At 40.6% G+C, this 26,753-nt stretch overlaps 1 pseudogene; it reads right to left on the bottom strand.

The window, feature by feature from the left end:
- LOC117526160 lies at window positions 1-26,699 on the bottom strand (annotated as a pseudogene).
- Between the last annotated feature and the right edge of the window lie 54 nt (window positions 26,700-26,753).

The following is a 26,753-nucleotide window of genomic DNA, read 5'->3' on the forward strand; positions in this document are numbered from 1 at the left end:
GGGTGACAGCATAAGGATTAAAGTCGATTTTAAAGTCTTAACACGCTGTAGTCTACATGATGCGGCGGCGCCGTGTACTGCTGGCTATTTCATAACTCTTGGGAAAATAAAGAGTTAATATCCCTGGTATTTAATCATTGCAGGCCTAAAGGCTTCGGGGTGACGGAGCGAAACTTTTAGGCTGGATTCAATTCAGAATGTCTTCTCTATCTAAGGCTTACGATACCACTGTCATCAGATTTACAGATTTTATATACTCTGGATGCGGAAGGACAAGTGTTTACTGTCGTCACCTTTTAACAGTATCACCCTTCAAATTAAACATAACTGAGAACAAGTGACATTTTAACCCCAAAGGTGTTCCACTGCTGACTGCGGAAAAGCTGCAGTTAACATTTGGAGCAGCGTGACTTTAAAAATGACAACTTTGAGGCAAGTTTTCTAAATACATACACCAAGTGCTAAGATCGTCAGCTAAAAGGATTAAAAAAAGTTATTGTTTATGTGTACAAATAAGAGTGACATTACTACTAGTATAGGCTGAACTGTAGTACTGATACAGTTTCAGGAACATAATGAAGGCAGTCATGCCACAACAAGACTCTGGGTTTGTGCACCAATCCAGCGACTGATAACTCAGCATCCTACAAAACGCACATCAAGTAGGAACAACTTGCATCATCCAGTCATCTGATTCCTGCATTGTTTAGATGTGGGTCCTCAATCTTACATTGTTCATATTTGGTTCAGTTCTTAAGTCCCCAACACTTGTTTCTTGTATACTGGTTTGCTTCAGGTCAGATCCTCTGCTGACAGGTTCTCCCACAAATCTAAGCACCAAGGTTCGATAATGTTCACAGACGGGAAATAAAAGAAAGAAATGACAATCATCGTCCCATCCATTAAGCCTACATCAGTCTGTTAGCGCGCTTTTTGTCCTCTTGCCCTGCTTTACTCCACTGGAAGCCACGGCGTTGCCGTTGCAAGCTAATCCTGTCACCAGAGTTGGGTCCTGCTGATCTTCCTCGGTGTCTGGCAGTTCGTCTTGGAGCTGTCGCAGACGGGCCATGGCGCGGTCAATGGTGGCTGTACTGACCAGGTTGAAGTCGTGCATGCTGACTAAATGTAGAAGGAAATTGCGGCACAGATTACGGCGGATGATGTGCGTGCCACAGTTCTCCACAAAAAGCATGATGGCCTGATTCATCTGGTTGTCCGCTATGAAGCTGCAGGGGGGAACAAACAAAAACAAAACAAGTGCTCAAGTTTAGGAGGAGAATGTGATCTGCTGTCCATCTGTATGCTTGTTCTAAAAATATAAATAATTCCACCAAAATGTGGATATATACACAGACTCCTTCAGCATGACAGCTAATGCTAGCAGCCAACTTTAGCTGTTAGCAAGCCAACCACTATAGGCGCTAGGGCTGCACGATATGTTGTATCAGCATAGTCATTGCGATGTGGGCATGTGATAGTCACATCCTGGGATGTGCAATGTCAAATATTGCAAATTAAATGAAACACGTCACTCGACAACTTATTATACTACTGCTTGATTAAAAATAAAGAAAAACATAAAGGTTTTGACTAATCTAATCTGTATCAGAGGTCTGTCTGATACAAGATACTGTAATTAACTCCAATTGAAGGGTTCTTGCATATGAGAGGTTTCTGTGCCTTTCTGTATTAAACAAGAAGGTTCCTAAAACATAGCCCTGTGTGCTACACCTAAAAAAATACAATACTCAAAGTTATTGTATTGTGCTGTCTCTTAGCAAAATGTTCTGAGTTAAAGTAAGTTCTTGCTGGACAGCAGCATTTAAATTTAAGACTTATTTTTAAATGTCAGAACCATGTTTTCTTTCCATTTAACTGAAACAACAGCGCTAAGCTTAGTTGTATTATTTTTGGGCAGAACTGTGCTGCAAATTAGCACAATGGGAGAAAATTAGACACGGCTACTCAACCAAAATAAACACCAATTGTATGTAATAGGACAATGCAGTTTTGTTTGAATCCTGCGTGATATCGCGGGATTTGACCACTTATGGGGACAGCCGCTCTGGTGTACTGTTTTTGTTTTCGGCTGCAATCACTGAAGCTGTTGCAAAAAGTGCATTTTATCTTACCAAAACGAAGTTTTGCAAGATATGATAGTATGTAATTTTTTTTATTTTTTTTTTGTAATCATTGCAGTTTTCACCTTTAACTCACGGTGTGGCACAGTTTAAATTGCAGACTCTTGAAACTTCACACAGCAAGGTCAAACACGAAATTCAACTAAACAACTTTCCTGGTCGCAATTTCTGAAATTTGTTTCCAAATTTGTCATGAAAATAGTGATAGGCCTTGCCCATAGGCCATTACCTGGGATAAGGGATTGACCTTGACCTTCAGGGTTGCACTTGAGGTCAAATGTCACCCAAATAAGGTCTAACTTCACATTACAAGAAAACATGTCATGTAATACACCACATTAAACGGCTCCATGAGACGATCCAGAATATAGCAACGGTTTTAATTTATGATGTCATTTGATGACATCATCACAAAAATTTGCAAAATTCTGATTTTTTTTTTTTTTTTTAAGGGTGCAACAAAGCCTGTAAATCATGATTGTAGACTTGTAAAAAAATCACATGTAGCAGTCTTACGGAGATAGCTTTCAGCACACAAAAGGGGGGCGTCAATGTTGAGGTCAAAGGTCAAGGTCACAGGAAGGTCAAACACTGAAATCCCCCCCCCCCCAAAAAAAAATTTGCTGGTCGCAATTTGTGCTTTTTTGTCTACAAATTTGGCATGAACATAGTATACTTCTTTGCCCGTCAGTCCCTCTTCATGGTGGTCCGGTCGTTCCTCGTGGTAGTCTCTTTTGGTCATCTTTTGGCAAGATACCGGTCACCCTTAGGGTGACGAGGCAAATGGGAGGCATCGCTTCGGTAAGTGTTAGCCTACACAGCTAACCAGAGTAGCTCCGTTCTCTCCCCTGTACAACCGCCTCGACACGTTTGAGCTCCAAGTCACAAACAAACTGCAGCACACATTCACTTTCCACTGCATCGTCGCCTTTTCACTTTGTTTGCGTGTAATTTGCCCAAAATCTGTCTATGCAGATGCACTTACCTTAAAAAAAAAAAAAAAAAAAAAAAAAAAAAAAAAAAAAATCACCCTAATGATTCCACAATGATTTTTTTCTAAATAGAGTTACTCAAGTTACATGGTGTAAAGTTTTTTTTTTTTTGCTGCTGCAATCTGCATCGCAGACAAATATTGCAGTGTCAGTTTTTCCAAATATTGTGCAGCCCTAATAGGAGCTGTGTGTATAGCCACACAGTGCTAGATTTCCAAAATGCCCCTTCTGGAACATAATGGATTTTGGGATGGACAGCACAGCTGTGGATTATACTGCGGGTTTGGTCTGAGAAACTTCAAGGATATTTTATTATGTTGTTGTGCAAGAAAAAAAGGGCAACTAACATGACTTCAGGTTAACCACAGCCCCCTTCTCGTCAGAGAACATGGGCCTAGAAGAAATCAAATTCATGTATTTGTAATTACAGTTTTAATCTAAAAACGATGACTATAATACTCAACTGTGGGCCCTAGAACAGACACACAAAAAAAAAAAAAAAAAAAAAAAAAAATCACTGAAAACTATCTGAGATGGTTTTACACTGCAGAAATAACACTCAACTACAGAAAACTACAAAGCTACACAGATTAAACAAATTCAACTTGATGGCTGGTTGTAACACGAGAACACAAATGAACTGAACTTACCCGTGCTTCATGACATGCAGGTTCCATAACTTCATCACCTCCTTCTCTCCCTCATTGACATCTGTGAACTCATCAAGTTGCTGTGAGAAATCCAAAAACGACATACACAAACAAAACGTCAGTGAGTCACTTTCCAGACTGTAATTAATGAGCTTTGTTCCTGTGCGATAAACACATACTGTACTGTGTAATGCTGATGCAGATTCTCACCGTAGCAGTTTTCTCTCTGAGCCACTCTGGGTCTCTTTCGTCCTCGCTGTCCACATCCATCTCCTGGGGCCGCAGCGGCATGCAGCTGTCGCTGTGGAAGTACAGGCGGTTGTGTCCGCTGACATAAGTCCTCTGCTGCTCCAGTTCTCCATCCTCTGACTCCAGGAACTCAGACAGGCTCGGTTTGGTCCTTTTGGGTCTAGCACAAGAGGAACAAATTCTCTGCAATTTATCCGTTTAAATCCAGATTTGCTCCTAATCATTTTCGACTTTTATGATGGCCAGTTACTGAACAGTACGATTAAATGCCATTGATTAACAATTTGTCGCGAGACCAGATTTGAAGAAAAGCTACTTCAGTCATCACAAAATTAGTTGATTAAACATTACAGTGGACCATTAACAACAGTTACCTGCAAACCAGTATATGAGTAACCGCGGTTCTCTTGACTGGGCCGTTGCGGCTGAAAGCAAAGCCAGGCTGGCTGTGGATGTCCTGAGGGTTGCCTACATAGGAGCCATCATAGCACTCGTTGATGGACACATCTATTCTTGCTCCTTTGGGGTGAGGCTGGAGATTTCATTCATTCAAAGAGACAATTCACAGTGGGTCAAACACAAGGCCTGATGCAGCCTGCACTTGCAACTTGTGAAACAAACACACACCTTGTGTGTGTCACATCCACATCATCAAAGAAAGCTCTGGCAAAGGCTGCACACAACAGTCAAGTTCTGTGTGCGGAAGGGGGGAGGTAACACACAAAATTGCTCAAGCTGATTAATCAGCGTTCTGGTGGTCTCCATGTCAACTTCATGGTCAGGAAATATGAACATAGGTGTGCAGAACACAAATGGCTAAAGCCTCCATTTAGCAGGAACCTCATCACTGCGTCAGGTGAACTTACTCACATCCTAAAATACAAGGTGTTGCCAAAACGCTAAGAGGGCAAGAAAACTGAAGAACAGCCATTCAAAGACATTACAGTACAGATTTGTTTTTCGGCCCCTGAGAACTTTATATTCATTCCTTTAAAAGGTGGTTTGTTCCTTTTCAGTTTTTTTTTTTAAACCCATCTGAAACAGTGCAACAAAATGATGCAGGGTCATTGAAGCTAATATGCTGTCCAAACTTAGTCAAAAATTCTCGAACGGTCATTTTATCCAACAAAGTAAAAAGAAGAAAAACATCTGGAACAATTTCTGGTAAAGGGGAAAAAAAAAGGGGGGGGGGGGGTAAAAGTTTAGAAAAAAGGTTGCCTGTAAACTGCAGCATAACCTGCTAAATGCTTTGACAGATATGAACAGTGTCTTGATTTAAAAATAATAATAAATGACAATTCACTTGTAGGCAAAACTGCTTTGGATACTGTTCCACAAGAACAACAACAACAAAAAACAATCAATTACAATTTTCTTGGGAAAGAATATCCACACCTACAATGTCTCTCACGTTGTCAAAACAAGTTTTGGGACAGCAACATTATACAAATAATGGATGGTAAGGAGTCCAACAGATAAATATTGGATGAAGAAAAGTTATATTATACAAGTTTGAGAGTTTCTCAAACTTGTGTATATAAAGTGACTCATACTCTGGAAAATATAGTATATAATAGTGAAACTGAGTTATTGTTTCTATTAAAATATTAAATTTGGCTCTAAAGGATGGAAAAATGCCACCTTCATGGAAATAAGCAACTACGAGGTCTGTCCATAAAGTATCGTACCTTTTTATTTATTTTTTTAAACTATATGGATTTGATTCATATGTTTTCACGTCAGACAAGCTTGAACCCTCGTGCGCATGCATGAGTTTTTCCACGCCTGTCGGTGATGTCATTCGCCTGTGAGCACGCCTTGTGGAAGGAGTGGTCCCGCCCCGTCGTCGGATTTTCATTGTCTGGAAATGGCGGAATGATTTGGGGTTTTTTTTCCATCAGAATTTTTTCAGAAGCTGTTAGAGACTGGCACCTGGAAACCATTCGAAAAATTTGACTGAACTGGAATGTCAGACTAGGCAGGGCTGTGGGCTCTCTTTTGTTCTCCCTTTACATACATACAACTTCTTGCTCAGACAATAAGAAACAAATGAAATAATGGGAATAGACATCTCTGGAGACATGCACAAGGTGGCACTATATGCCCATGATGTCCTTATATATTTAAAGGAACCAACTAAATCATTGCCTATATTATTTAACTGCCTAAAACATTTGGCAACTATGCTGGATATAAATTGAATGTGAGTAAAACACAGATAATCACCTTAAATTATGATCCTCCAACAAATTTATGACAATAATTAAAACTAAAATGAGACTTAAATACTTTAAAATACTTAGGAGCTGTAATTCCCACAGAAATTACGACTATAGCCAAACACAACTACAATGAATTTGTTGCAAAAATTAAACAAAATATTCAAAGATGGCCTGCTGTTCCCTTTATGAGCTTGACTCAAAGAACTGAATCAGTAAAAATGAACATAGTGCCAAGATTTCTTTTTTTGTTTCAAGCCCTCCCTGTTGAGGTTACCAAAAAGCAGTTTTTGGAATGGGAAAAAAATAATTTCTAGGTTCATATTGCTGGGGAAAATACCACGAGTGAGATTCAAACACTGCAATTTTCTAAAGAGAATGGAGGAATGGCAGTACCTAATTTGAAAGACTTATTATTCAGGCAAATCAAACCCTTATTAAATCTGTGTAACCCTAAGTATCAAACTAGATGGAAGGACATTGAGTCTCATATTCTGTTGGACCCCCTCCCCCAATTACAGGCAATATCATAGAATGAAGATTTAGGAAAAATCCTTAATGAGGCTAAAAATCCATGGCTGCAGTCATTAAAATCTTGGTCAAAAATGAAAGATGAATATAAATTACATAATAATTTGAAGATCGTGAGATGGTGTGCATATGATCCTGATTTTAAGCCCAACCAAATAGACACTGGATTTCACAGTTGGATACTTAAAGGGATAACATTTGACTCTTTAACAGATAAAGGAATAATAAAGGATTTTCAAACTCTCAACAGTCATAATCTGAGAAAACAAGATTTCTACAGATATTTGCAAGTGTGCCACTATATTTTAATCAGTGGTGGGCACAGTTCCGCTAATCCGCTAATTATTGAAGATAATGTTTTCATTATCAGATTATCTTTTCAGATAACTTTGAGAACCATCATCGGACCAATTATCTTCTGATAAATTTGGTCCGATAATTTTTAATTCGTTAACACATTTTTGCAGGTGAAGTAATAAAGCTTTAACAGATAAAACCTTTGTTAAATCTGATAAAGATTTTAGCACTTACCTGTTTTGTAGCAGATAAACAGCTCTGTTCTCTGTAAACAGAGGAGAGCTGGTTTAGGGAGAAACCGCTCTATCCTCTGCAGTCAGAAGCGAACTGGTCACAAGATCATTGCTCCTGACACCATACTAATTCACCGGCAATATCACCCAAGTCATCCAGAGGCATACAGTTTTAACTTATGGTTAAAATTTTAAGTAAACTAATTTCGGCATGTTATTTAAATTAACCTTATTTCAAAATGGAGTAAATTCATTTTTCTCCTCAAAATTCTACTCACAACACCCCATAATGACAACATGAAAAAAAGGTTTTTGAAATTTTTGCTTATATATATATATATATATATATATATATATATATATATATATATACACACACACACAACAAAAATATAAACGCAACACTTTTGGTTTTGCTCCCATTTTGTATGAGTTGAACTCAAAGATCTAAAACTTTTTCCACATACACAATATCACCATTTCCCTCAAATATTGTTCACAAACCAGTCTAAATCTGTGATAGTGAGCACTTCTTTGCTGAAATAATCCATCCCACCTCACAGGTGTGCCATACCAAGATGCTGATTAGACACATGATTAGTGCACAGGTGTGCCTTAGACTGCCCACAATAAAAGGCCACTCTGAAAGGTGCAGTTTTATCACACAGCACAATGCCACAGATGTCTCAAGATTTGAGGGAGCGTGCAGTTGGCATGCTGACAGCAGGAATGTCAACCAGAGCTGTTGCTCGTGTATTGAATGTTCATTTCTCTACCATAAGCCGTCTCCAAAGGCGTTTCAGAGAATTTGGCAGTACATCCAACAGCCTCACAACCGCAGACCACGTGTAACCACACCAGCCCAGGACCTCCACATCCAGCATGTTCACCTCCAAGATTGTCTGAGACCAGCCACTCGGACAGCTTCTGGAACAATTGGTTTGCATAACCAAAGAATTTCTGCACAAACTGTCAGAAACCGTCTCAGGGAAGCTCAACTGCATGCTCGTCGTCCTCATCGGGGTCTCGACCTGACTCCAGTTCGTCGTCGTAACCGACTTGAGGGGGCAAATGCTCACATTTGCTGGCGTTTGGCACGTTGGAGAGGTGTTCTCTTCACGGATGATGCGAAGGAGATGTGTTGCACTGCATGAGGCAAATGGTGGTCACACCAGATACTGACTGGTATCCCCCCCCCCAATAAAACAAAACTGCACCTTTCAGAGTGGCCTTTTATTGTGGGCAGTCTAAGACACACCTGTGCACTAATCATGGTGTCTAATCAGCATCTTGGTATGGCACACCTGTGAGGTGGGATGGATTATCTCAGCAAAGGAGAAGTGCTCACTATCACAGATTTCAACTGGTTTGTGAACAATATTTGAGGGAAATGGTGATACTGTGTATGTGGAAAAAGTTTTAGATCTTTGAGTTCATCTCATACAAAATGGGAGCAAAACCAAAAGTGTTGCGTTTATATTGAGTATATATATATATATATATATATATATATATATATATACACACATATACACACACACACACACGAGGTCTCTTAGATAATAAACCGACCCTTTTATTTATTTATTTTTTAAATATATGGATTTGAATGACTTGCGATTACACCAATCATGCTTGAACCCTCGTGCGCATGCGTGAGTTTTTTTCACGCGTCGGTGACATCATTTCCCTGTGGGCAGGCCTTGAGTGAGATGTGGTCCCGCCCTCTCGGCTGAATTCCTTTGTTTCACACGCTGCTCGAGACGGCGCGTGTTGCTTTATCAAAATTTTTCTGGACCTGGTGAGGAATATCCGAGTGGACACTATTCGAGAAATTAAGCTGGTTTTCGGTGAAAAGTTTAACGGCTGATGAGAGATTATGGGGTGTTTCTGTCGGTGTAAGGACTTCCCATGTAGCGGGACGTCCTGCAGCGCTTCCACGCGCCGTCGTCGGCCTGTTTCGAGCTGAAAACATCCTAATTTAAGACTTAATTCACCCAGGACGTCGTGAGAGAACAGAGAAGATTCAGAAAAGGCCGGCATGAGGACTTTATGCGGACATTCCACTGTTTAAGGACATTTTTTAATGAAAGACGCGCGTGCAAATTCGCCGAGTCGTTTCCGTGACGACTCGGCAAATCTGTGTGCGCCGCGACAGGAAAAACACCTCCGTGTTGAAAACCATTTGTAAAATTCAGGTGGCTTTTGATGGCTTTCAACAAGTGAGTACTGAGAAATTGTTTAACAGCTTGGGCATGTTCCAACTTGCCCGTTAAGGTTTCCAACGGAGGTGTTTTTCCTGTCGCGACCCCCCGCAGTCGGGTCCGGCCCGGCACGCGACTCTGCCCGCACGTTCTTTCATTACAAAACGTCCTTTAACAATGGAATGTCCGAATAAACTCCTCATGCCGACTTCTTCTGAAAGTTCTCTGTTCTCTGACGACTTCCTGGGTCAACAGAGCCTGAAATGTGGAAGTTTTCAACTTGAAACGGTGAGACGCTGCCGCCTCGAAGCGCAGATCGCCGTCAGGCGCCGTGGGCCGTCCTTAAAGCGACACTACCAGACCAAAATCTCTTATCAGCCATTAAAATTTTTACCGAAAACCAGCTGAATTTATTGAATGGTGTCCACTCAGTTGTGCCTTACAGTTTTGAAAAAAATTTTAATCAAACAAAGCAGCAGTCTCTGAGCCATTCCTAAACAATGAAAAAAAACGACGAGAGGGTGGGCCACTCTTCACTCAAAGACTGCCCACAGGCGAATGACGTAACCGACAGGCGTGAAAAAACTCTCGCATGCCCACGAGGGTTCAAGCATGTCTGATGTAATCACACGTGATTCAAATCCATATGGTTTTTGAAAAAAATAAGGTTGGATACTTTTCTAATAGACCTCGTATGTGTATATATATATAATATTAAAAAAAAAAAAAAAAAAAATCACACGTACATAAGTATACACAGCCTTTGCTCAATACTGACGTTCATGCACAAAGCGTCGGTTCGGCTTTTCGATCATTAACAGCCATGGAACTCAGGCTTAAAAAACAGATTTAAAATGTTTGATTCACGCTATTCATCCAGATTTAATGTTCAATGGACAGATTTAAAAATTAAATCTAACAATTACACTGAACAAAATATAAACGCAACAAACTTTTGTTTTTGCTTCCATTTTCCATGAGCTGAACTCAAAGTTCTAGAACTTTTTCTGTATACACAAAAACACTGTCTCTCAAATATGGTTCACAAATCTGTCTAAAATCTGTGTTAGTGAGCACTTCTCCTTTGCTGAGATAATCCATCCCACCTCATAGGTGTGGCATATCAAGATTTTGATTCAACAGCATGACTGCACAGGTGTGCCTTAGCTGGCCACAATAAAAGGCCACTCTGAAATGTGCTGTCGTGCTTTATTGGGGGGGTCGGGGGAGTTTCAAGAACCTGTCAGCATCTGGTGTGACCGCCATTTACTTCACACAGTGTAACACATCTCCTTTGCAGAGAGTTGATCAGCAGCCAGACGCCATCGAATGTGAGCCTTTGCTCACTCAAGTCAGTTATGACGATGAACTGCAATCAGGTCGAGACCCTGAAGACGACGATGAGCGTGCAGACGAGCTTCCTTGAGACGGTTTCTGACAGTTTGTGCAGAAATTCTTTGGTTCTGCAAACCGGGTTATTGCAGCCAGCTGTCCAGGTGACTGTCTCAGACGATCTTGGAGGTGAATATGCTGGATGTGGAGGTCCCGGGCTGGTGTGGTTACACATGGTCTGCGGTTGTGAGGCTGGTTGGTTGTACTTCCAAATTCTCTGAAACGCCTTAGGAAACAGCTTCATGGTAGAGAAATAAACATTCAATTCAGGGGCAACAGCTCTGGTGGACAGTCCTGTAGTTAGCATGCCAACTGCAAGCTCCCTCAAAACGTGAGACATCTTTGACACTGTGGTATGTGATAGAACTGAATATTTCAGAGTGTCCTTTTATTGTGGCCAGCTTAGAATTCCTTGATTGAAACTTATTCCATTTTGGAATAAGGTTGTAATATAACAAAATGTAAAGCGCTGTGAACACTTTCTGGATGCACTGTAGTTTTCAACTGTAAGAGAATCTAACATTCACATGTGCACACACACACCCTTACCACATAGTTGAAGATGAAGCGAGAGTGAGAGAGTTTTAGGTGTTTGAGGAGGCTGTAGAGTTTGCTGCAGTTGAGGGTACACCAGGGACAGTGGAGGTCATCTCTTGCCTCAGTCTGCTGCCGTGTATTATTGTTATACAGAAAACTGGCAAAGGAGATATAACGTCACTTACTACAAGATACAAGACATGTCTTCCGACAGCAACTGTAAATAATTAGTCAAAGCAGTGCTACATAAATACCCACACTGAGTAAATAGTGTCAAAAAGACTGAAGCATTACACACTGGGAGCAAACCTTAAATAAGCACTTCTAAAATGTGACAAATTGTGAGTTAAAATGAACTGCATGTTTTCTATGTTTACAGGAATTTCTGAGGGGGTGGGAAAATATTTTACAGGGGGGACTTGCGAGAATGAATGTACAATGTAAATTATATACCTGATAAAATATACGCAGCTTCTGTCGCGGCTCACACGGGACTTGCTCCTTCCTTGTCTGTATGTCTGTGCTGACTGACTCTTTCACTGCTGACAGAAATACAGAAAACAATTCTTTCTTCAAATCCTTAATTCTGTGGAACTAAGAGTTGAGAATAAAACAGAAAACTGAATCGTGATTTGTAATGGCAGCACATATGACTAAGTGCTGCAAATATTTCCTCCCACACAAAATTCACAGCAGATGAATAATCCAACACCATGACTGTTCAGCTCCATGTGGAGGATATGGCATTAAATTTATAAATAAACATGGGCTGATTGGCATTTATAGTAGATGAAATGAGGAAGAATGCAGACTTTCAAATATTATAGCTGCCTCTTAAACAGCATCTTATAAACACCAACACTGTCTGAACACAATTTTAGTACTGGAAATCACAAACATCACATTATTTTTGTAGAAACTGAAATAAGTTAATTTACCCTGTTTTTTGTCCCCATCCTTACTCACGACGGTAGCTCGGTGATTGCTGGTCCTGGTCTCCATGGGCTGGAGCTATCAGAGTGCGGGTAGCAAGGGGTTTAGCTACAGGGGCAGTGGACTTTCCGCTGGCGTCACCAGTCCAACGCAATGTGAACTGCAAGGTGGTCCCTGAGAAAATGTCTCAAATGGTGGCAGCCTCTGGAAATGTATGAAGCCAGCAAGTAAGATATAACAAAGTAAAAAAAACAAACAAACAAACAAAAAAAACAACAGCAATTTCATAAGACTCCTCTGAGCAGAGGTAAGATCACACACTCCATGCAAAACTACACACCTTGCCATCAAGAATAGTTTCCCATGTGGCTCGCTTCTTTGCTCACCGGACTGTCTTCCATTCCTTGCATCGACACCTCATACTCACCATCCAACAACTGCAACCTCCTGCAGAAGAGAAATCAGTTAAAACAGCCACTGCAGCAATGACAAAACACTCTGGCTACTAGGGCTGCCATGATTAGTCAACGACGTCCAAAATTACATTGACTATCAATCTTCGGTGACTAATTTATATAGTGTCAACGTTTATTTTTTAAGCTTGTTTTCTCTCAAAGCTGCCGCTGTTCTTCCGCTGCCTCTCTATTCTTGACACACATGCATAGTAGTGGTAATTCGGGTCAGCCATGATGTCACCGGAAAGTTATGCCCAAACAATATCATGGCTAGCCGGCAATGAAGCTCAAAAATTTGGGAACATTTTAACCAAATTAAAGATAAAAATGTGCAATGCAAAATATGCAAGGCAGGACTTTCCTTCCACAGCAGTACAACGGAGATGCAGGAGCAACTGAGACAGAAGCCCGTAGTGGCCGACGTTGACGAAGAGGGACAGTCATTTCAGTAAGCTAACTGGCTAGTTAGCCGCTAACATTACCATCTATAGTGAGTTACTTACTTATATCAATAGCTGTAAACGTTAACATCAACAATGACAATTTCATTAGCCTTAGCACACGTTATGTGTTTGCTGTAACACTGTAACAGTGATGTCATGTTTGAACAGAAAATGTGATAATGCTAATGTTTTATAATGCTACATTACAGTGCTAAAAATACGAATCCTCTTCAATGGACATGCACACCTCGGCAAGCAAAGATCCTGACAGAAGCGATCTTGAACATGTTGGTGACTGACATGACAATGATCTCACTTCACCCACAATGATGGACCTTTGAGAAGGTCAGTCTCACACTCTCAATTTCAATTTGTTTTTGTGGCATGAATGATTAAATGATATGACAAACAACTGCAACCTACAAAGACAAATAATAGCTGCATGGTGGTGTGAGAAGCTGCAATTTACATATGATCAATTAGGTTGACTAATGACAAAAATAACCAGTGACTGGTCAATAATCAAAATAATTGTTTGTGGCAGCCATACTGGCTACTAACACACATCACCTCACCGATTTTTATCAAAAACAGTCATCTGTGCAACATAAGTCTCGGTGGTCTCGCCCTCATCTCGATGAGCTGAGCTCCTCTTCTTCTAGTTGGAGTATCTATTACATCTATAAAACAAAAACATAATAAACAGATTCAAACACATCAAAGGAGTGTCATTTATTAACATTTGTCAAATGCCTGTGATTAGTCAGTACGACCACCTAGAAACCATTACTGAAATAACTATTGTTCTGAACACAAGACTGTGTTCTTTTCTTGGAAATGTATTTGGGGGGGGGGGGGGGGGGGGGAAGTCCTTATAGGCCCTGAGATTCATCAGGCTGGCGTTCATTTCCAGTTTCTGTGGCATGAAACAGATGATAGTTTAAGACTCCCCTGAAAAGGACGCCAGTTCATCACGTTATTTCTCAGCCAAGGTCGGTACCCATTTTACAGCTGGGAAGACTGAGACAAAGAAGCTTAAGTGCCTTGTTCAAATACAGAAATGGATAGCACAAGCGGGATTCAAACCCAGGTCTACATATGTGCAGGCCAGCTCCTTATCAAATTAAATACTTGCTGTGCAAAATATCCTTGGAGGGTGGGGGTCATCTTATATTCAGGATTTGGACTTTTACATGTATATACATACGCACCACAATAATAGGTGGCAACAAATACCATTCAAAATGAGTGTGTCCAACAGGACAAAAAAAGCAATCCACCCCTCTAACACTATGGAAGCAATTGGATGGAGTTTCCATGGTAGCATAAACACCAGATAACACAGGGTCTGCACAACTGAGAAGTTCTGAACCAAACTTTAAGCTCATGGTAGTAAATATAACAAAGTGAAGCAACCGTGAAATAATATTCATGTGAAGTGCCTTGAGACAGCATTGCTGTGATTTGACACTATATAATGAAGAAAACTGAATTGAACAATTCAACTGTAACAAAGTGTAATGTTGGAAAATGGTGAACAAAAACAATCTTAAAAATGCGAAGTCAAAAAAAAAAAAAAAAAAAAAAAAAAAAAAAAGCTTACCATGCTCCTAAACATGGCTGCTTCAAATCACTGACAGGCAAGGATTCAAAAAAGAAAGGAGTGGCAGCCAATAAAATGTGCTTTTATTAGCACTACTTTCAAATAAAAGCATTTTCCAAAATATTTCTTTAAAAGAGGAGGGGTGTCATCTTATATTCAGTAGAATATAGTATTCTGCCAGAAACACATTCATTAAGTGAAATTAACCACTTCTGCTACACCTGCCACTCAAAAACAGATATACTTCAGAATCCCCCAAAACAAAGTTGTTCATCCAGCAGCATTGCTTATATATGTGCATATCAGAAAAAAATATACAAGAACAGATATATAAATAGCATTTTAACACTAACTTTGACTTAAATCTGAACTATGTTCTGGTGCTCCCTGATGCCAATGAATTATTCATCAAAAAAGGCAACCACTTGGGCTTACCAATGTTTTCATTAGCCTCCCCATTAACCAGACCATTGGAATCTCTCCTTCCTGTGCGTGATACCCTGAACAGGAGGGAGTAGGACTTGACCATGTGGCTGTTGCTGGGCTCAAACTCACAGCTGGAGACCAGTAAGGAAGGGTAGGAACCAGGCTTGGTTTGATTGCTGTCAGGGTTCAAAGGCACCTGCTTTTTACCTGTAGGCACTTGCTTTATTGGGCAGCTGACATCCTAGAACAAACAAACAATGTAATTAAGTAAAAGCCTTTTTTTCCCTCTTCTACTGCTGAAGTATCAAGTGATATAAAATATATATATTTTCTTTACCTTGCGTTTTTTGGCAGACTTTGACAAGTAGCACCTCTAAGGACACAGAATTTTGTTCGTTTTCTGAATTCTGACATGGCTTTTCTGCATGTAAAAGTATGGTGTTAATTTGTTGGTAATCCAAGTACAAATAACAGAAAAAAAAAGTCAAAACACACACACAACAACAACAAAAGACATCACAAAATACTTTACAGACATTTGAGTCATGTTATTTCCACATAATGTTGCCATGTTGACACCCATAATACCAAAACATCTGTGTAGCAATAAATTGTTGAAGAGGAGCATGTTACTGACCATATCCAGTAGTTTGGTTAATGATCCTTAAACTACAGCCTGCTACATCTGGTTTATAACTGCTATAATTCATTTGTATGAAATATGGCTAAATGATTTGTTGGAAATTCATATTGTGATTGTGTGAAATATTGAACTACACTAAAGGTAGACTCTTGTAATGTTATAACATGGTCCATATGTGAATACGCAAACCATCACCATACAACAAGACAAGTAACACCAGAACCGTAAAGACTTGGACCTTCATTCTCCTGCAATATCAGCATTGCTATGCTGAACACCTCTGTCCAGACACCTCGCGACTCCATATGTTTCTCCCAGGGGCCTCTCAATCTTAAAGGGGACACATAGAATTCACCTAGCTGCAGCAGATAGATTATTTAACAGATGTGAGGAATGGACCAGTTGTCTGCCAGGATGGTTGCCATCCAGTCCCAAAGTTCTGTGGTGTCATGGAGGAGGCCAGGCGCGGCACCAGCCATACTCCCAAACTTGACGCCACCACAATTGAATTGAAAGTCAAGGGGTTTAACAAAATATTGCATCAGCCAATTATGAATTCCAGCCATTCTACATACTTTCACTTTGCATATCAGGTTTTGCCCCTAGGATTTTGGAATACAATGACAATCCTGGGCCAGTGAATGAGAATGATCTTTTAAACATCTGAGGTAAATTATTGTTTCCCCTAGACTCTCTTTCTGCCCTGGTGGCATTTAACGAAAAAAGTACAAATTGTGAGGTGCACCAAGAAGAAAAATGTAAGGCATGCAGAAATGCAAAAACAGCGAGAGGAACTGTACCCTAGGAACTTTGCCAAAATGACACACTGTATATGATTCATTGATGCACTTAATCTGTTATAATAAAGATATCAAATAATAAATACAGAACGCCATTTCATTATTATTTCCAATCCATAAATAAATAAAATTTACTATAACAGAAGGCCCAGACAACAGACATTTTCTAAAAAATCCAGAGCCAAGAAACAGGTGAGGAGAAAAAGGTCTATATTCGGTGGTCCATTCCACTGACTGTAGTTTTTTTCGGTTTTAAGGTGGCGCCACGCTTATTTGACCTAACATGCATCCAGTTCAATTAAACAAACACGGTTTAAATTTCAAAGGGCTTGCATCGTGTCAGACACAGAGATGGACTTGCACTTATGAGCAGTGGAGGTTGTAAGGCTAGACATTACCCCCGTGAAGCACTATGATGCGACTAACGTTGCCATTTGTTGCAAGATAAATAAACTGAATTGACCGTGGTATTCAGAAGTCAGCAAATGCACCTAAATGATTTTTAATTTCCAAATTAAAAAAAAAAATAATCTGCTTACCATCCTTATGGAAGAACCCAGTGAAGGTTAGCTGTAGATGTGAAGACAAGCTGGAGACACAGGAGAATGGACAGAAGAAAAAAAAAAAAAAAAAAAAAGAAAAAGATTACTGAGACACAAAACTGAAATTGCTTATAAATGTATGTTACATATGGACAGGCATTATTTGGGTCTGTTTCTCCTTTTTAAACCTTGGATGAAAGTTATGCAGAGAAATGTTCGATATTTTTTCATATCTGTGTGTATATCATACACACTATATAAATAATGCTTGAAATATTAAAGTTAAGCTCCTTTATGCAGATTCAAAACAGGGGTGGGCAGTGCAATCTAATTTGTATTTCAAGCCAAATAAGCCCATGTCTTGTTATGCACAATGCTTTCAAGTTCTTCAAATACATAACAGCTTATATCACCAGCTGGTACTGACTGCAATCTGCAAATGCATGGACCACGTGATTTGTTCAAAATAGCTGCAGCTCCAACATACTATTGCTTCATGCACTGTTAAGTGTTGACATCTTTTACATAGCCCCACCACTATCCCAGAGTAACAAGTGCATCTCATCTGTAATTACCTTGGAGATTCCTGCTCTCCTCTCATCTTTTCCACGGTCTGCAACATATCATCCACTTTGAACATTTTCCTAAGAATAAAGACTCAAATCGTCATATAAGTGTAAAATACATACCTGCTAGAGAACATAAATTAGATTTATACTGATCAAGTTGTTCACAAATAGTCACTGTTTGTTAGCCATCAACATATGCTTGCAAAACCACAAACCTTCTGGCATTTGTTCGAGCATTTCTATGGGACATGAAGGTAAGCGTCCTGTGCAAAAATATGGGCTAAAATGGAAACAAGAACAAATAATTATGTGGATTAATAATTTACTAAGTAAATCAACAAAAAATATCATCTACAGTAATACACTTACTGCAATCAAGTTCCTCGTGCGGAGAAATCTGTATATTTGAGTGGGCTCTACAAATAAAAAGATGTAGAAAATATTAAAACGATAGACTATCATTCAGTCTGGTGAGCAACTGAAAGACTGTTTTTATGAATACAAAACACAGTGTAAAAATTTTTGTATTGTTGGCAACATAACATGAAATAACATTTTGAATATCCATCTGAAAAAGGATTAAAATACTTTTCACAATTCACATACTGGTGTAGTTGTCAAGTGACAGGTAATATGACAGTGCTACTCAGATGCAGTCAACTATGAATGTCTGCGTTAGTCTCTAAAACTGTACACTGATCAGAGCATTCAAGTACAATCAAAGCACACAAATAGTTGGACAATTTTTACTTTGGAAATGATCATCACCACCACCAGCTGAATTAATTGTTTGGTAAATGAACGTTCTTTATTCATTTTTTAAATAATGTTGTGCAATATTAGTGGTTCAGTGCAATTATAGGTTTTGGCTGATCTGAGCTGAGTTTCCTGGCGGGGTGTTATATTCATGCAGTGGCGAAGAATGGAAAACAGAGGGGCTCGTCCAGATCTCTTCTTTCTCTGCATCATTTCCCTCAGTGCAATCTGGTTCAAATTGATACTGTACAACAGTCATTTGTTAAAAGTGCATCATCCGCTCGACGCAGCTCAACATAGTCACATTCTGACATTCTCTGCTACTGAAATTAGTTGCACATGGGTTTGTCTAGCTTGTTGGTTCTAAATAACCACACCATACAAAACGCCCCATCACTGGGGATGAGGGGGTCAACTTTCACAGACAATACTATTAGTAATGTAAAATACAGATAACAGATTTGAAACAGTAGTAAAAAAAAAAAAAAAAAAGGTGTAAACATTGAGAATAACCTCTTAACACAAATCTTGGCTGAAATCCCTTACAGCATATGCTTAATTAGGGATGAGTATTGATATTGATTCCATTTATCGATCTGATTCATTATAGATTCCCTTATCAACACCTCCTGTGAATTTTCTGTGTACTAGAAGTAGGCTTTATACGTTTTCTATGTCAACAACATTTTATTGAGTCTTAAAGTAAATATAAAATTGGTCACTGGATCCTTGATCTCTGGACATAAATAGAAACAAACAAAATATGTAGATTTTGTCATAAGCATTTCCTTTCAGGCAGGGTTCTCCCTAGAAATTTTTAGTATAGCGGTGACAACAAGCAACAACTCTTCCACTCGGCATCCTATTAGACCTTGTGTCTCGAAGTCCTGAGACAAAATGAAAATCTTTTGTACTGTTTCTGGTCTGACTGTGCTGAATTGTTGATTAGTAAAATTAATCTATAATGTTTGTGCAGGGGTGGTGGCGAAGTGGTTTAGGGTGCTTGGCTTCAGTGCTTAAAGCTTCCCGGTTTAAACCGCACCCTTTCCACATTTCTCCATGTGATGTGGAGTTGCATCACAAAGGGCATTTGGTGTAAAATTTGTGCCAGAATCAACATGCAGGTCCACCTTGCATCTGCTGTGGCGACCTTGAGTGTAAACAAGGGAGCAGCTGAAGGGCCTCACTTTTAATCTAAAATGTTAGTGTTTCATTGACACACTCTATACATGTTACAAATGTGCAATAAATGTACAGTACTTGAAAGAAAAAAGAATGTACAGAAAGACTATTTAAAATCTGGGAGATTCAAGACTTTTTGTTTTAATACACACTGCACCTGCATAATTTTCAATTTGAAAAGTTTGAATTCCCAAGCCACAGTATCACCAGTGTGGGGGCATTCACATCAAAGTGCGAAAATCTCACCTTGTCCTTGTGATTCAGATTTTTGATTCTGTATTGTCAAAATAAATAAATAATAAATAAAAAGAAAGGGGAAAAAAAAAAGGTCCAGCTTTCCTCCCGAGTCAGCAGGTGCATTTCTGTATTTCTTAGGCCATGATGTACATTTTAGGAAACGCACAAACAGCCTGATGGCTGACAGACAGTGATCTGCTTCATTGATAACGAAGCTTCTGAGGTTTCATTCGAAAGTAAAGGATCGGATTTACAAAGGACAGAGAGGAGACGACAAACTTTACCCCAAAACTCAAATTTTTTCACTCTGTCGGATTTTGGATCCTAACGTGTGGTGATGCTGCCGTTTGTGTCGCTGAACACGGGTGAATCGAAATATGTTATTTCAGGAGATAACGGACTTTCTATCTAACGTACTACAATTGTGAGAGAACTTTGTAAGGAGCTCAGCAACACCAATGATCGTGCGCGGTCTTCTTTGGTGGAGTGGACTTTGGAAATTACAAGTGGGTGAGCCCTGTTCAGTTATACATTTTTTTTTGTTGTTCTTAGTGGAGCTGGTAGACTATATTCTTTTACTTCCAGAGTCTGGCTTGACCAGTATGAAAATCAGCACCTCCAGATCCGAGGCCATGGTTCTCAACCCTAAAAATGCTTTGCCCTCTTCAGGTCGGTGGAGTGTCCTTGCCTCAAGTGGAGGAGTTTAAGTATCTTGGGGTCTTGTTCACGAGTGAGGGATGGATGGAGCGCCAGATCGATAGATGGATCGGTGCAGCACCTGCTGTGATGCGGTCGCTGTATCGAACCGTCGTGGTGAAGAGAGAGCTGAGTAGGGGGGCAAAACTCTCGATTTACCGATCGATCTACGTTCCGATCCTCACCTATGGTCATGAGATTTGGCTCATGACCGAAAGAACGAGATCGCGAGTACAAGCGGCCGAGATGAGTTTCCTCCGCAGGGTGGCTGGGCGCTCTCTTAGAGATAGGGTGAGGAGCTCGGTCACTCGGGAGGAGCTCGGAGTTGAACCGCTGCTCCTCCACGTCGAAAGGAGTCAGTTGAGGTGGCTCGGGCATCTTTTCCGGATGCCCCCTGGACGCCTCACTGGAGAGGTGTTCAGGGCACGTCCCATTGGGGGGGAGGCCCCGGGGAAGACCCAGGACACGCTGGAGGGACTAAATCTCTCGGCTGGCTTGGGAATGCCTTGGGGTTCCCCCGGAGGAGCTGGGGGAGGTGTGTGTGGATCGGGAGGTCTGGGTGGCTTTGCTTGAGTTGCTGCCCCCACGACCCGACTCCGGATAAAGCGGAAGAAAGTGGTTGGATGGATGGAAGGAGTCTGGCTTGATGTGTCAGTTCTGTAACAGAGCAGCGTATCAGGTCGCACACCTCTCTGCTGTGTTTCAGCCCGTCTGTCAGACAACTTGCTGTCTGAGATAACACATATGGTATTTGAGATTTTTCAGTTACAGTGAAAAAAATAAGTATTTGAACACCCTGCAATTTGCAAGTTCTCCCACTTAGAAATCATGGAGGGGTCTGAAATTTTGATCTTAGGTGTATGTCCACTGTGACAGACATAATCTTAAAAAAAAAAAATTCTGGAAATCACAATGTATGATTTTTTAATAATTTATTTGTATGTTACTGCTGCAAGTAAGGATTTGAACACCTACCAACCAGCAAGAATTCTGGCTCACACAGACCTGTTAATTTTTCTTTAAGAAGCCCTCTTATTCTGCACTCTTTACCTGTATTAACTGCACCTGTTTGAACTTGTTACCTGTATAAAAGACACCTGTTCACAAAATCAATCAATCACACTCCAACCTGTCCACCACAGCCAAGACCAAAGAGCTGTCTAAGGACACCGACACCAGGGACAAAACTGTAGACCTGCACAAGGCTGGGATGGACTACAGGACAACAGGCAAGCAGCTTGGTAGAAGACAACAACTGTTATGATTATTTTATGATTATTTATTAGAAAGTGGAAGAAACACAAGATGACTGTCAATATCCCTCGGTCTGGGATTCCATTCAAGATCTCACTTTGTGGGGTAAGGATGATTCTGAGAAAGCTCAGAACTACACAGGAGGACCTGGTCAATGACCTGAAGAGAGCTGGGACCACAGTCATAAGATTACATTAGTAACACACGATGCTGTCATGGTTTAAAATCCTGCAGGGCAGCAAGGTCCCCCTGCTCAAGCCAGCACATATCCAGGCCCGTTTGAAGTTCACCAGTGACCATCTGGATGATCCAGAGGAGGCATGGGAGAAGGTCATGTGGTCAGATGAGACCAGAATAGAGCTTTTTGGAATCAACTCCACTTACCATGTTTAAAAGGTGAGAACAACCCCAAGAAAACCATCCCAACCATGAAGCATGGGGGTAGAAACATCATACTCTGGGGCTCTTCTGCAAAGGGGACAGGATAACTGCACTGTATTGAAGGGAGGATGGATGGGGTCATGTATTGTGAGATTTTGGCAAACAACCTCCTTCCCTCAGTAAGAGCACTGAAGATGGGTCATGGCTGGGTCCTCCAGCATGACAATGACCCCAAAACACAGCCACGGCAACTAAGGAGGGGCTCCGTAAGAAGCATTTCAAGGTTCTGGAGTGGCCTGGCCAGTCTCCAGACCTGAACTCAATAGAAAATCTTTGGAGGGAGCTGAAACTCCAAACCTGAAAGATTTGGAGAATATCTGTATGGAGGAGTGGACCAAAATCCCTGCTGCAGTGTGTGCAAACCTGGTGAGAAACTACAGGCAACATTTTACCTCTGTAATTGCAAACAAAGGCTACTTTGTTTTGTTTTTTTTACGACGCCATGCAAGCTTTATAAGTCACTGACACTGATCTGTTATACAGATCAGCGGGTCTGCGGAAGTCGGCAGAGAAAAAAACTGTCTCTCTCAAAGCGTAGATTTGCAACAGTTGTTGTAAAGCGGGACTGGTTGGTTGCTACGGCGATGCTGTGTAGCTGCTCCAAGACACTGCTCTTTAAACTAAACGCAGCATGTGGACATCGCAAACATTAAGAGCCATCATGTTTTTAAAAGAAGAATTTTAGGTCATGTCTGTGTCACAGAGCGACGTCAGAAAGAGGGAAGATGTCGGAAAACACAATTTGAAAAAGTCTAATAAGGACAAGAATCCATGGAATTGGCACAAGGTTGAATTTAAAGTTCATCGCCATGAACATAAAAGAAAACGGGAAAAGCTCACTGCATCTTGTGCCCTCAAGAAACATGGTAAGATTTTTTTTTTTGTCTCTGGAAAATAAACATTGTGCTGTTCAAACAGGATTTCAGACATGATTTTGTCTGAAATCCCCCCAGCCGCCCTGCAAATTTTCCTCGGATTTCACAATTTTCATTTCACAGCCTTGTTTATATTACAATGTTTGGAAAGAGGTGTCATTTGATTTAAATCCGCAATTCGCTTTGACGTTATTAATTCCGACCTAAAGCTATCTTTCCATCTTTGCTTGGTAGAGTGTGGCGCAGTGTTTGAAGGTGTGCAGTTAGTCCCACAATACAGAAAATATCATTATTTTTAATATTATTATGTCCTTTACCTGTGCTTCAGTTTACCACCTGGTGAAGCGAGTCCAGCTCACACCAGAGAACCGTCAAACTCCAATGTGGAAGACAATTTCTTTTCTTGTCCACAACAAGACAAGAGTCCCAGTTACTGACTTTAATCAGCACAAAGGTGACTCACAATTTGAGGTTAATGAAGAAACTGAGGACCCACTGCTTCTGAGACCGTGTCGCAGCTTGCATTACTTCCCATGCTTCGCAGCTTCTCAGAAGCAGTGGGCTTGCAATCAATGTAGAGAAATGGTCATTCTCCGGATACACACCCTCAAAAACAATGGTTGCTCCGGCGTAACGTGAACTTAAGAACAAACAAGGGAATCGTTAAGCAAAAAGGCCATTGATGTCAGTGGATCGAATTATTTCTTATCGATTCTTAACAGGAATGGGTTTTTGATACCCATCCTATGTTTAATTCACTGAACCTTTCAACGGGACCTTCACACAAAAAGTGCAAGGGGCGATAAACAGCATTATTTTGAAGCTGAACAAATGGAAAAAATACAGCCGACACAACGCCACTGTGCACACCGCTATCTTCTTCTATGCCAGTCTGTGGGACAGTAGCCTTCAGTGTTATCAGGCTGAATTCATGGAATCTAACTAGTCAGGTAGTGCTGTGGGGAAGACACTGCCAAGCACCAGAAAGCAGTGATTCATATTTAAAAGGGTGGCATGTGCTAATGGCCCCTCAATGCTGAAATAATGGTCCATTTTCTCCACATGATGGGACCTTCTTAGACATCAATAGGCCTATGTAAAGTGGAATAAAATAAAATAAATAATTCAAGATTTGTAATTTTTTTATTATCTGTTGTAAGAGCCACAACTTGGCCCACTTTAAGTTAAATATGATTTAAATTTCATATTCGATCATTACATTTCATGTCATGTTTTCCTTTGGTCAGAAATAATGTTTAAAAGGTAAACAACTAAATTAATATTGTGTGGACCAGGGATCTTCCTACCCCCAGCACATTGCATAAGGTGAATGAATACATGATTTGACAAGCGACTTTGCCTGTGAATTGCCTCGGTGGAGAAAATACCCCCCAAAAAAACCCTTTAAAATTCTGGCAGTGCAACTCTGTCCTTTTCTGACCTAGTGCCTTCCTGGGCGCAGCCTTTTCCATAATAGAGTCAAAAATACAGACATCGCTGACTACTCAACGACAGGTGGGTCACTCACTGTAAATACCGGGTATACTCGTATATTAATCAGTTAAATAGGTTACTCTGGGCTTGTTGTTGAGTTAAGGTACCCTGACACAAGCATGTTTTTGATTCAGATGCTGGAGAGTAAACTCATCTTTAAATGGTGCAGACAGGATGCCAGAGGGGTGCCGGTGCGTGCTATTTAACACAGAGAATTTTGAAATGTTCAAAAAAAAAAAAAAACTTTCACGCACAAATGTTGTGCTAAGTGGCGCGATCTAATCTCCAACACGACGTGCAGCTCGTCAAGTGGAGAAAACAAGAAGTGAACAGAACGAATGGTGATGTCAGCGGATTGCATCAGAGCGCAGCTCGTCTGAAGGATTATAACAAGAAGTTAAATCTGTTATAAACACACTAACAGCTGCAGACAAGAAGGAAAAAACATGCAACTGTTTTATCAAGTCATGACAATGTAAACAAATCAAATAATTACCTTTTCAGACGGCTCAAATCCTTTCTGCAGCTTGTCAGGTACGCGCGTGCGAACGGCTCCGGCTGCAGCCTCCTCTGTGATTCAGGAAGTGATTAGAGCCGTTTTCAATGGCCAATTTGCAGAAAAAAAATTATTAATCCGCCATGAAATAATTATTTTATATACGCAGTGTCCAGCGCAGACAATGTGGCAGCTGGTAGAACAAACAACGGCATCCAGCTGGAAACACAGCGGGTGGGATCATCACGACACAGTTCGTGCTGTTGCATGAATCAAAAACATGTTCATGTCAGGGCACCTTTAGGTTTATGGTGTGGTGTGGCTGCATGGAAACTGGAGAACTTGGGGGGAATCAACACAGACACACAAACATGCCCACAATTGTGTGTGACTATAACTGATGAGGGAGTTCTCTGTTTGTAAAGCGCTCTGTGTGCTTACACTGAGAAAATGGTGCATAACTATTTATCACTGCTTAAATGCCATTGTTGGAAAGAAATGTCGTAGATGTTTTTTAAATTACAAGTACGCTAATACGCAGTTATGTGGGTGAGTTTGTGTGCAACAGACCACACAGGGGCTGAGGGTGCAGACATGGCATACTTTCAGCCACTTTGGAGCACGTAGAACTGTGCAAATAAAATATTCAGGTGAATTCCTCTCAAGTCTCAGTTTCTTAAAATACTATGCAAAGAGGTGCATAACACCTGTGAATTACTGAATTAGTAACCACTGTCATTAATGTCTGCCAAAATGTTTTGGAGAACACATCTTACACAATAAAAAAATACTATCACTAGCAACTGCCACCTATAACACACACTTGTTCTCAATGTGACGAATACTATTTAGATACAGCACTTATGTTTGGAGCACAGGATGCAATTTGCAGAGGGCTATCGACGATAACAAAATAGACAAATATCAATATGTATGAAAAGTACAACAGAAAAAGCGATCAGCAGTGAACTCTCACTTTCGAAGGCCTGCAGGAAGAGCTCATGGTCGGCCTGAATCTGCTCCATCTTCGGCTTCTTTACGGAGTTCACCACCGCTGATGAGGCAGGATACACGGCGCCATTAGCTTTACAACTCACCCCGCTCATAATATGACCCGAGTTCTGCCAACCAAACAACAGCAACACAAAATTAACACGCAGACACTTACAGAATGCGACAAATATCGAGCAGCTTATTTTAGCAAGCGCTCGTGTTAGCGGTCGCGCTAACTAGCCCGGCTAAGAGCTAACTTAACCACGTCAAAACAACACCGAGCTTTCTTTTTCATTTTCATCAAACTACTACCTAAGTGAATCTGGAATCGAGTCCTCAAATCGGCACGAGCCACACGTTTAGGTATAAACAACAGAAATAAAAGCAACCCACCCTGGCTGATGGCATTAATTTGTTAGCCTGCTGCCTGGCGGACTCACCAGCAGAAACCATGAAGAAGAAGAAGAGGG

This window comes from Thalassophryne amazonica, chromosome 15 (assembly GCF_902500255.1).
Source record: "Thalassophryne amazonica chromosome 15, fThaAma1.1, whole genome shotgun sequence".
NCBI classification, from domain to species: domain Eukaryota; kingdom Metazoa; phylum Chordata; class Actinopteri; order Batrachoidiformes; family Batrachoididae; genus Thalassophryne; species Thalassophryne amazonica.